General features: G+C 42.3%; 1 long non-coding RNA gene across 6 annotated transcripts in view; it reads left to right on the top strand.

The window, feature by feature from the left end:
• The window catches only part of LOC147379360 (uncharacterized), a 139,207-nt gene extending 127,819 nt beyond the window's left edge, over positions 1–11,388 (top strand). For 3 of the 6 annotated variants that reach the window (XR_015133101.1, XR_015133090.1, XR_015133108.1), the window contains exons 3-4: positions 5,578–5,655; positions 10,566–11,388. This is a non-coding gene — a long non-coding RNA (uncharacterized LOC147379360). The remainder of the gene's footprint in view (positions 1–5,577; positions 5,656–10,565) is intronic. The other 3 variants (XR_015133110.1, XR_015133109.1, XR_015133113.1) reach the window with 1 other exon arrangement.
• Positions 11,389–12,951: the final 1,563 nt, after the last annotated feature.

Raw genomic sequence — 12,951 nt, forward strand, 5'->3', positions numbered from 1 at the left:
GTAAATGCAATGAGTCCTATATGTCAATCATTTTTATTCTTTTTAAATGCTTTTTAAAAATCCTTTATGACTTGAATGATTCTGTTGTTAATGTAGGATAATTGACTTTTCTGTCTGAAAAGGCAATAATGTGTTTCTAGTAAAAGTGCTAGATTAAAAATATTCTTTTCATTATATGCCAATATTTTTCATTTTTATGTTTGCTAACATGTCTGAGCAAATAGAAACATCAGATAATTTAGATGTGAATTTCAATGTAAAAATTATTCATTGAATATGAGTCAAAAATATTTCCTACAGAAAGCTCTGCCAAACACTATCAGTCTAAAAATGATTGCTCTATCAAACCATGCATCACAGAGAGCTGTGAAGGAAAATCTTTCTTGTTTTTTTTTTATTGAGTTTAGCCAAATAGCACTTCCAATGTTTATGTCCTTTAGATTATAAATTCTCTAAAATTAACTATTTATAAAGAAATCTTGAATTGTTATAGGAAGCCAGCTCCCTGTTTTTTCCAAATTTTCAGTTATTGAGAACAGAAAACTCATGTTGATTCTGGTAGCACCAAAGTCAGGTTAAGAGGAGGCATGATTTGGGCTAGGCCTTAGAGAATTGCTGGCATTGGGCTTATGGCTCATGCCTTTTCAGGTTTGCCATGCAGACCAGAAGGAGCACATGTCAGGGTGAGAGTGAGACCAGTGGTGGAGGAGGAGAGTGAGGAGAGAGGGAATGAATAAGGAAAATCAGCTTGGCAAGGCGCATGATCAAAGAAGCAAACTAAGCACTGGCTTAGGCATCACTACAAACAAAGCTAGTGGAGGTGATGGAATTCCAGTTGAGCTATTTCAAACCCTGAAAGATGATGCTGTGAAAATGCTGCACTCAATATGCCAGCAAATTTGGAAAACTCAGCAGTGGCCACAGGACTGGAAAAGGTCAGTTTTTGTTGCAATCCCAAAGAAAGGCAATGCCAAAGAATGCTCAAACTACTGCACAATTGCACTCAACTCACATGCTAGTAAAGTAATGCTCAAAATTCTCCAAGCCAGGCTTCAGCAATATGTGAACCATGAACTTCCAGATGTTCAAGCTGGTTTTAGAAAAGGCAGAGGAACCAGAGACCAAATTGCCAACATTTGCTGGATCATCAAAAAAGCAAGAGAATTCCAGAAAAGCATCTATTTCTGCTTTATTGGCTATGCCAAAGCCTTTGACTGTGTGGATCACAATAAACGGTGGAAAATTCTTCAAGAGATGGGAATACCAGACCACCTGACCTGCCTCTTGAGAAATTTGTATGCAGGTCAGGAAGCAACAGTTATAACTGGACATGGAACAACAGACTGGTTCCAAATAGGAAAAGGAGTACGTCAAGGCTATATATTATCACTCTGCTTATTTAACTTATATGCAGAGTACATCATGAGAAACACTGGACTGGAAGAAGCACAAGCTGGAATCAAGATTGCCGGGAGAAATATCAATAACCTCAGATATGCAGATGACACCACCCTTATGGCAGAAAGTGAAAAGGGACTAAAAAGCCTCTTGATGAAGGTGAAAGAGGAGAGTGAAAAGTTGGCTTAAAGCTCAATATTCAGAAAACGAAGATCATGGCATCTGGTTCCATCACTTCATGGCAAATAGATGGGGAAACAGTGGAAACAGTGTCAGACTTTATTTTTGGGGGCTCCAAAATCACTGCAGATGGTGATTGCAGCCATGAAATTAAAAGACGTTTACTCCTTGGAAGAAAAGTTATGACCAACCTAGATAGCATATTGAAAAGCAGAGATATTACTTTGCCAACAAAGGTCCATCTAGTCAAGGCTATGGTTTTTCCTGTGGTCATGTATGGATGTGAGAGTTGGACTGTGAAGACAGCTGAGTGCCAAAGAATTGATGCTTTTGAACTGTGGTGTTGGAGAAGACTCTTGAGAGTCCCTTGGACTGCAAGGAGATCCAACCAGTCCATTCTGAAGGAGATCAGCCCTGGGATTTCTTTGGAAGGAATGATGCTAAAGCTGAAACTCCAGTACTTTGGCCACCTCATTCGAAGAGCTGACTCATTGGAAAAGACTCATGCTGGGAGGGATTGGGGGCAGGAGGAGAAGGGGACAACTGAGTGACTGAACTGAACTGACTGAGGATATAAGAACAGCAGAGGCCCCAAGATACATGAAATTATGTCAGATAAGAGATGGGTGGAGGGGCTGGTACCATTATCTCCTTAGTCCTGGGGCCTCTAAATGTCTTATTTGGGCTCCAAATGGTGCTCTGGAGGAGAAAACCTGGAGTATTCAGTTGTGTCCAACTCTTCCCGACCCCATGGACTGTAGCCCATCAGGCTCCTCTGTACATACAATTCTCCAAGCAAGAATACTGAAGTGGATTGCTATTCCCTTCTCCAAAAAACTGGAGAAGTAGCAGGAAAAAATACACTGGCAGGGCAAGGGAAGGGAATTCCCAGCTGGCTCAATGGTAAAGAATTCAACTGACAATGCAGGAGATGCAAGAGACTCGAGTTCCATCTCTGGGTTGGGAAGATCCCCTGGAGAAGGGAATAACAACCCACTCCAGTATTCTTGCCTGAAGAATCCCATAGACAGAGGAGCCTGGGGGGCCACAGTCCATAGGGTCGCAAAAGAGCTGGACACAACTGAGCACACATGCATATGTACAGGGCAGGAGAAAGAAGTCAGCATTTTGTAAGATGAGCCAAGCAGCGATATATGAGGCAGAGGAGAGCACAGAAGTAGCACACAGCTGTGAGGTGTGAGGTGAGAGGTACTGCCAGGAAGACTAGCCCAGGGGAATTTTGAGAAATAGTTCATGGATCAACCAAAAGAGACAGTGTTGAAGGTAGTATAATCCACTTTCATTCAAATTTTGTACGGCAAATTTATCCTATTTCTGCAGATTAAATGTAACTAGTCTGTTAGTTCAGTTCAGTTCAGTCACTCAGTCGTGTCTGACTCTTTGTGACCCCAGGAATCACAGCACGCCAGGCCTCCCTGTCCATCACCAACTCCCGGAGTTCACTCAGACTCACGTCCATTGGGTCGGTGATGCCATCCAACCATCTCATCCTCTGTTGTCCCCTTCTCCTCCTGCCCCCAATTCCTCCCAACATCAGAGTCTTTTCCAATGAGTCAACTCTTCGCATGAGGTGGCCAAAGTATTGGAGTTTCAGCCTCAGCATCAGTCCTTCCAAAGAACACTCAGGACTGATCTCCTTTAGGATGGATTGGTTGGATCTCCATGCAGTCCAAGGGACTCTCAGTCTTCTCCAACACCACAGTTCAAAAGCATCAATTCTTTGGCGCTCAGCTTTCTTCACAGTCCAACTCTAACATCCATACATGACCACAGGAAAAACCATAGCCTTGACTAGATGGACCTCTGTTGGCAAAGTAAGGTCTCTGCTTTTTAATATGCTGTCTAGGTTGGTCATAACTTTCCTTCCAAGGAGTAAGCGTCTTTTAATTTCATGGCTGCAATCACCATCTGCAGTGATTTTGGAGCCCCCAAAAATAAAGTCTGACACTGTTTCCACTGTTTCCCTATCTATTTCCCATGAAGTGATGGGACCAGATGCCATGATCTTCTTTTTCTGAGTACTCTTTATCAAATATTCTCTAGAATTCCACAGACTGTAGAGTCCATGGGGTGGAAAAGAGTCAGACACGACTGAGCAACTTTAACTTCATTTCACTTCACTCCTTGTAATAACATCAAATCTTATAAAGCATACATATATGTGTATATATACATGCATGCACGTATATCTGTACACATATATACATTGAGAGAAAGAATTGATTCAGGTCCTAAGATTATTAATGTCAGTGTGCCTTTTTAAAACAGGTTTGAGATGATAGTTCATACAGCATATGACTCACCCATTTAAAATGAGTGTTTTTTAGTATATTTACAGATATGTTCAACCATCACAACAGTCAATTTTAGAACATTTTTCTCACCTCTAAAAAAAACCCTTTTGCTATCACCCCCTACCTCTCCAGTGCACTCCCAGCTCTAGGCAACCACTAATCTACTCTCCGTTCTGGATTACTACTCTCCATTATATGAATGGAGTCATATAATGCGTGGTGTCTTAAAAACTGGCTTTGTTCATTTATGATGGTTTCAACATTCATACAAGTCACAGCATGTGTCACTGCTTCATTCCTTCTTATGGCTAAATAATATTTCATTGTATACAGGTATGTTCCACATTGTTTTTTATCCATTCATCAACTGATGGACATCAGGACTTTTTCCATCTTTTGGCTATTAAGAATAATATTGCAATAAACATTTGTGTGCAAGTTTTTCTGTAGACATGTTTTCATTTATTCTGGATTTATACGTAGAAGTAGAAGTTCTCGGTCACATGGTAGCTCTATGTTCAGTAATTTAAGGGACATTTCTACCCTTTTATATCCCACTGTGAATGAGCGTTCTGATTTCTCTACATCCTCATCAACACTGGTTATTATTTGATTTTTTATTCTAGCCTTACGAGTGGGGATAGTGGTGGTGTAGTGGTATCTCTTGGTGGTGTTCATTTGCATATCCCTAAGGACTAAGAGAGAAGGTGATGGCACCCCACTCCAGTACTCTTGCCTGGAGAGTCCCATGGACGGAGGAGCCTGCTAGGCTGCAGTCCATGGATTTGCGAAGAGTCGGACACAACTGAGCGACTTCACTTTCACTTTCATGCATTGGAGAAGGAGGTGGCAACCCACTCCAGTGTTCTTGCCTGGAGAATCCCAGGGACAGAGGAGCCTGGTGGGCTGCTGTCCATGGGGTCACACAGAGTCAGACATGACTGAAGTGAGTTAGCAAGGACTAACAATATCAAGCATCTCTTCAAATGCTTATTGGCCATTTATCCATCTTCCTTGAAGAAATGTCTATTCAGGTCCTTTGCCCAGTTTTAATTAGGTTATTTGTTTTTTATTATTAAATTTTAAGAGCTCTTTATTTTAGACACTAGATTCTTATTAGATGTGTGATTTGCAAATATTTTCTCTCATCCTGAGAGAAAGCCTTTTCACTTTCTTGATGGTGTCCTTTGAAGCAAATTTGTTTTTAATTTTGATGAAGAACCGTTTATCTATTTTTTGTTTGGTTCTTCTGTTTTTAGGATCTTATCTATGAAGTCTTTGCCAAATTCAAGGCTATGAAAGGTTACTCCTATGTTTTCTCCTAAGAGTTTTGTAGTCTTAGCCCTTACATTTAGGTCTTTGGCTCATTTTGAGTTAATAGTGTGTATGGTGTGATGTAAGGGTTCAACTTCATTATTCTACATGTGGCTCTCCAGTTGTCACAGAACCATTTATTGAAAAGACTTTTATGCCCACATTGGATGGTTTTGGTGACTTTCTCAAAACTCAGTTAACCACAGACGTGCAGGTTTATTTCTAGAATTCTCAGTTCTATTCCAGGGATCTAACCTTGTTCCAGTACTACCCTGTCATGATTACCATTGTTTTGTAGTAAGTTTGAAATTGGGAAATGTGAGTCCTCCAACTCTATTCTTCTTTTTCAATATTGTTTTGGCTAATCCAGGTCCCTTATGATCCCATACGAACTTCAGAATCACCTTACCAATTTCGACAATGAAGTCAACTTCTTGCTTAAAAAAAAGTAAGTAGCTAATAAAATACATTTCATGCAAACCTTGAAAGATAATTTAAAGTTAGGCATACCCACCAAACAGAACAGATTACCTTATATTTCTGGCAAGAGCACACAAGAAAATGGAAAGTGTTTTTTAATTTTCTCAGCCAAGCAGATTCAGCACTATCATAAAATTCAATCATGTCTTCCTGGAGAGGGAATTAACTTTTAAACAATCAAGGAAACGTGTTCAGATCCTGGGGTTCAAGGTCAATGGGAATCATTTCTACTACTTTAATGAGTAGATATCCATCCCCTCTCCAATGTCCCAACTCCAAACTTCCCTCAAAAGTCTAGTAAAGATAGAGCAGATGTGTCTTTTAAAAATGCTCATTTCCCATGCTGATGGGCAGAGAACCTCTGAAGCACATTGGTTTGTTTTTTTTTTTAATTGAAGGAACTTAACATTTCTAGGAGAAAACACTGAGCTTTGAGGAAGCTGATAGTGCTGGCCTCTAACTGGGCTGATTTATGTTAATTTTGTATGAATATATATGATTCTTGGGTAAAATGTTAACTTGTCCTAAAAGGAAGAGCTCTAAACACTAAAATAATTTCCCCCAACTCATTTTGTTCAGAAATTTCTAGAAATACTAAATTCTGAAATATCTTAAAAGCACACCTTGGAATTTTTTAAATCAATGAAACATTCAAATGTGATCTCTTGCCACCCTTTTTGAATGATATACTTCCCCAAAAGATGTAACTAATCAATATATTCATAAACCAGTAAGAATAAAAGTTTGTCACCCACTCAATCAAAGCCACAAACATAAATGGTTCTGTTCATGTTTCTATTCCTTTCCTCTAAATTCTTATTCTAATAATGTATTTAGGAAGTGGACTTTATTATTGGAACTTTACAATCACTTTTATTTTTTTTCTTCCAGGAAGATAAAACTGCATGATCTTTCCTTTTCATAGGAATTTTTTTCTGCCAATAAGTGTAAAACTCATTTGACTTTTTCCCATAGGAACAAGACTTTAGTGGGATATAGGCTTCTTCGGAGACTGGGAATTTATAACCAAATAGTGTGGCCGTGAATTACTCTGAGCCTTTTAAATTAACAGCTTTATCTGACAAGACCAATGGATAGAAGTTTAAGTCTGCAAAAAAAAGTTAGACAGACTTGGGCTGAGTTTTGGAGATGTTATTCTTTACTTATGTTATTTGGGGTCAAGTTAGTCTGGCTCAATTTCTTCATCTTTACAAATAGAAAAAAAAATGTCCATCGAATAGCTTTGTTCCAATTATATAAGAAAAGAAAAAGAGAACTGTGTAGACTTTAACCCCCAATAAGACTACAAAATATGCCCACAATATTCATATATTTTTAATGCAAGCTGCCTCATATACTTTGAATTATACAGATAATGCAAAAAAAGTTCAGTTCTGCCTAAAGTCTGACTTAAAATTAACATTTTAATTTTACTTGTCTTTTAAAACCCAGATACAGTTTGGGGAAATTATTTGAATAATCCCATGTCACTGCTACTGCTGCTAAGTCGCTTCAGTCGTGTCTGACTCTGTGCGACCCCATAGACAGCAGCCCACCAGGCTCCCCGGTCCCTGGGATTCTCCAGGCAAGAACACTGGAGTGGGTTGCCATTTCCTTCTCCAATGCATGAAAGTGAAAAGTGAAAGTGAAGTCGCTCAGTTGTGTCCGACTCTTCGCAACCCCATGGACTGCAGCCTACCAGGCTCCTCCATCCATGGGATTTTCCAGGCAAGAGTACTGGAGTGGGGTGCCATTGTCTTCTCCATCCCATGTCACTACAAAAGATATTTAGGGAAGATTATACTGCAGAATTTTTTTCTCTTCAGGGGCTAGTTCAATTCAGTTTAGTCACTCATCGTGTCTGACTCTTTGCGACCCCATGAACCGCAGCATGCCAGGCCTCCCTGAGGAGGCCCAGAGTCCCCGCAAACCCATGTCCATCAAGTCGGTGATGCCATCCAACTATCTCATCCTCTGTCGTCCCCTTCTCCTCCTGCCCTCAATCTTTCCCAGCATCAGGGTCTTTTCAAATGAGTCAGCTCTTCACATCAGGTGGCCAAAGTATTGGAGTTTCAGCTTCAACATCAGTCCTTTCAATGAATACCTAAGACCGATCCTAAAGGGGATGGACTGGTTGGATCTCCTTGCAGTCCAAGGGACTCTCAAGAGTCTTCTCTAACACCACATTTCAAAAGCATCAATTCTTCTGCGTTCAGCTTTCTTTATAGTCCAACTCTCACATTCATACATGACCACTGGAAAAACCATAGCCTTGACAAGATGGACCTTTGTTGGCAAAGTAATGTCTTTGCTTTTTAATATGCTATCTAGGTTGGTCATAACTTTCCTTCCAAGGAGTAAGCGTCTTTTAATTTCATGGCTGCAATCACCATCTGCAGTGATTTTGGAGCCCCAAAAAATAAAGTCAGCCACTGTTTCCACTGTTTCCCCATCTATTTGCCATGAAGTGATTAGACCGGATGCCATGATCTTAGTTTTCTGAATGTTGAGCCTTAAGCCAACTTTTTCACTCTCCTCTTTCACTTTCATCAAGAGGCTTTTTAGTTCTTCTTCACTTTCTGCCATGAGGGTGATGTGAGATCACTCAAATCATGTGTGTGCATGAGTTTAGTCACTCAGTCATGTCCTACTCTTTGTGACCCCATGGACTGTAGTCCACCAGGGACTCCGTCCATGGGACTTCCCATGCAAGAATACTGGAGTAGGTTGCCATTTCCTTCTCCAAGGGATCTTCCCAAAGCAGGGATCGAACCTGTGTCTCCTGCATCTCCTTCATTGGCAGGCGGATTCTTTACCACTGAGCCACCTGGGAAGCCAATATCTTTAAGCCATTTCCAAAAATGACATGCATTCTCACTTGCTGCCACTGGATGGCACACTGCCACATAACTAAACCAAGGAAATCGTGGAAGGGAGGAAATGAATCTGGGTTAAAATAAGCCTTGTCAAATCAACATATCCGCGACTTTGAAATGAAGAAAGATGGAGAGTACCTGGAAACCTATTATCTTTTTGACAGTTAGGAAATAATATGGGAAATTAACCATTTAGCCATTGTATTATTTTCCTCCAGTTCAGTTCAGTTCAGTCGCTCAGTCGTGTCCAACTCTTTGCGACCCCATGAATCACAGCACGCCAGGCCTCCCTATCCATCACAAACTCCCGGAGTTCACTCAGACTCACGTCCATCAAGTCAGTGATGCCATCCAGCCATCTCATCCTCTGTCGTCCCCTTCTCCTCCTGCCCCCAATTCCTCCCAACATCAGAGTCTTTTCCAATGAGTCAGCTCTTCACATGAGGTGGCCAAAGTATTGGAGTTTCAGCTTCAGCATCATTCCCTCCAAAGAAATCCCAGGGCTGATCTCCTTCAGAATGGACTGGTTGGATCTCCTTGCAGTCCAAGGGACTCTCAAGAGTCTTCTCCAACACCACAGTTCAAAAGCATCAATTCTTCGGCGCTCAGCCTTCACAGTCCAACTCTCACATCCATACATGACCACAGGAAAAACCATAGCCTTGACTAGACAAACCTTTGTTGGCAAAGTAAGTCTCTGCTTTTGGATATGCTATCTAGGTTGGTCATAACTTTCCTTCCAAGGAATAAGCGTCTTTTAATTTCATGGCTGCAGTCACCATCTGCAGTGATTTTGGAGCCCCAAAAAGATAAAGTCTGACACTGTTTCCACTGTTTCCCCATCTATTTCCCATGAAGTGATGGGACCAGATGCCATGATCTTCGTTTTCTGAACGTTGAGCTTTAAGCCAACCTTTTCACTCTCCACTTTCACTTTCATCAAGAGGCTTTTGAGTTCCTCTTCACTTTCTGCCATAAGGGTGGTGTCATCTGCATATCTGAGGTTATTGATATTTCTCCCAGCAATCTTGATTCCAGCTTGTGCTTCTTCCAGTCCAGTGTTTCTCATGATGTACTCCTAGTGAACCACAAATCAATTGGCTTAGAACAACAAAAATGTATTACTTCACAGTTGTGGAGGCTAGATGTCAGCAGCTAAGCTGTTGGCACAGTTGATTCCTTCTTGAGACTCTGAGGAAGAATCTGCTCCAAGCTTCTCCTAGCTTCGGGTGGTCGTCAGCAACCCCTGGCTTTCCTTGGCCTGGAGATGCACCCCTCCCATCTCTGCTCGGTCTTCACGTGCCTCCTCTGTGTGTCTCTCTGTCGTCATGTGGCCTCCTACAAGGACACCAGTCACTGGATTTAGGGCCCACCCTAATTCAACATGACCTCATCTTAACTAACTACATCTGCAAAGATCTTGTTCGCAAGTAAGGTCACAGTCTGAGGGTTCAGGTGGACATGGATTGTGGGGGACACTCTTCATCCCCGTACACACTGCAACACCCAATGGGCAGCCAGGTTTGGAGGTGAGCTGTGAGATGCATGAATAAGCCATGTAACCTGCTAAGCACCACATCACCACATCTTCATCTGATAAAAAGGAATATTAACAATATGTGTCTCATGGTATTGTTGTAAGGATTAAATGAGACCATACACACAATGCACTTAGTGCCTGGCACAAAATATGCAAGAAATATCAGCTGCTACTGTTGTTATTGCCATTTGAAAATGGAGCCTCTCACCTTACGTTTCCTCCAGACCCTACATAAACGGTTCTCTGGTTTGAATTTGACAAAATGATGAAGAGGGCAAAATGCACCTCCTGAAAGACCCAGCCCTGCTTCTGTACTGTTTCCTCTCTGGGAAAGTGTCCACCTGTGTCTTGATTTTTTTTTTTTTTTCTGTGTTTACTATCTCATCTACTTTCCAAAAAGGATTTGTGATGACAATGTTCTTGTGTTCTCTTCCTGCTCCCTCACGTTCTGAATGTTCCCAGGAATGGTCCAGACCTACAAGAGCTGAGGACTCCACAGCATCTGAGTGAAGAGCTATCAGGGAGTGACAAGACGGAGCAACTCTTCAACCTCACTCAGAACCAGCTTGGGACAGATGGGCAGAGTTGCATCTGACTGCACAGAAAGGGAGGGCTGGGATGGGGCTGGGCAGGACCAGAGAGGTTGTGACCAAATAATCACACTCGAGGCCCAAAGTCTGCAGTGGATCTGGTGGGCAAAGTGATGCTCCGGGGAGAAGCCCCCCCAAGGCACTCAGGAGGAAAGGCATGTAGGGAAGGCCCGAGTACCTGCCAGCCAGAAGGAGAAAAGTTTTCAGGCAGAAGGTGGCACCAAAGAAGGAGAGGGTAAGGAGCAGGCACCCAGTCTCAGTGGACTCTGAGCACCCCCACTGAGTCCCCAGGGCCCCGCAAGTCTCATGCTCTGAAAGCAAAGCTTCACACGCACTGGAAGCCTGCTCTGGCTTTTGCATTCTCTTTCTCAGAGAAGGCTCTCCAATCTCACCAGCCAGAAGCAGGGGTCACTGTGCCAGTAAGATCAGGTGGGGGCCCTTGGCTGGGTTGACTACAAACTTCTCAGCAACCTCACAGGGTAGAGAGACAGCTAGCTAGCTCTCTGGCTTCTACTTACAAAGGAACTCCATTCTCATGGCCTGATAACCTCCGAAGGCTCCATCTCCAAATACCATCATATTGCAATTGTAGTTTCATCCTATGAATTTTGGATTGAACCCAAACATTTAGTCCACTGTGGACTTCTAGCCTCCAGAACCATAAGGAAATAAATATGTATTGTTTAAGCCACCCAGTCTGAGGTAATTTGTTGTGGCAGCCCAAGCCATTAAGATGGGTCTCTATGGAAGGACCAGGCCCTGCCCTAGTTTAAGAAGCACTCTGGTCTTCCTGTAGAAGCTACACAGTATGGTGCCTGCAGAAGCAGGCCCTAGCAAACACACACACACACACACACACACACACACGTACACACAAGATAAAAGCTTGAATCTATAACTGTGGAATACTGAGCATCTGCCAAACAAAGCAAAGGAAGATACCTGAAAGTGATGGCTCCGTGGTAAAGAATCCGCCTACAAATGCAGGAGATGTGGGTTCAATCCCTAGGTCAGGAAGATCCCCTGGAGTAGGAAATGGCAACCCACTCTAGTATTCTTGCCTGGAGAATCCCATGGACAGAGGAGCCTGCCAGGCTACAGAGAGTCATAAAGAGTCGGACACAACTTGGTGACTAAACAACAAGTCTTTGTAAGCTGTCCATAAGGCAAGAACTCTTTCCAAAGAGGTTATTTAGGGACCCCACAAAGCAGGGCATTAAAGCAGTGTCTGGTGTAATGTGGGGACTCAGAAACATCACAGTGGTCAGTCACACTGTCCCTAAATGATTAGCTTCCAAGCATCTGTCTAGGTCCTTACTTCCTACTCACCTGCTTGCTGGCTGACCTTTACTCAGCTGCTTCTGCTTCAAGATCAACAGCTTTATCTCCATAACCATGAGGCTTCCTGATTCCATTTATGCTTTACTTTAGAGATTTGGGAAATTAGAGCCACCATGAAGCCAGATGTCTATCTTTTTAATTTTTCAGAAAAAGTCCTTTAACAAAATTATTGCTTATACCCCATGAAGAAGTAATTTTCTAAATTACTTCCTCCCATCAGCATTTTTTTTTTACTATTTCCTCTGTCACCCAAAAAGCATGTATTAATATGTCTGCAAAAGGTGAATGAAGTCAGATATAAAAACATTTTAGACTCTTTGGTCATGAAATAAAGGAGGTGTTGTCTGGTCCAACAGGTTCCCCAACATTGGACTATAGGAAGTGATCCTGTGGTTAAACCCCATGTGCTCAGAAGATCAGAAGACTGGAAACATCCTCCCCACTCTGTCTGAGTAGTCATGGTGCTTTGGGGTGTTTTTTTTCTTTTAATAATTTTGCTTATTGATTGATTGATTTTTGGCTGTGCAGGGTCTTTGTTGCTATGCAGGCTTTTCTCTAGTTGCAGAGAGCGGGGGCTCCTCTCTAGTTGTGGTACATGGGCTTCCATTGCAGTGGCTTCTCTTGCTGAGGAGCACAGACTCGAGGGTGCACAGGTTTCGTAGTTGGGGCGCGTGGGCTCAGTAGTTGTGGCTTCAGGGCTCTAGAGCACAGGCTCAATAGCTGTGCCCCACGTGCTTCCTTGCTCTACGGCACGTGGGATCTTCCTGGATACGGAACTTGTGTTCAGTATAGGGATTAAACCTGTGTCTCCTGCATTGGCAGGAGGACTCTCTACCACTGAGCCACTAGGGAAGCCCGGTGCTTTGATTTTTAACCACTACTAAAAGTAAATTTGTTTTCTGTTGAAATCCTCTGGG

The sequence above is a fragment of the Bos grunniens genome, chromosome 1 (genome assembly GCF_055505025.1).
Source record: "Bos grunniens cultivar Pamir isolate PY7600 chromosome 1, Bosgru_T2T1.0, whole genome shotgun sequence".
NCBI classification, from domain to species: domain Eukaryota; kingdom Metazoa; phylum Chordata; class Mammalia; order Artiodactyla; family Bovidae; genus Bos; species Bos grunniens.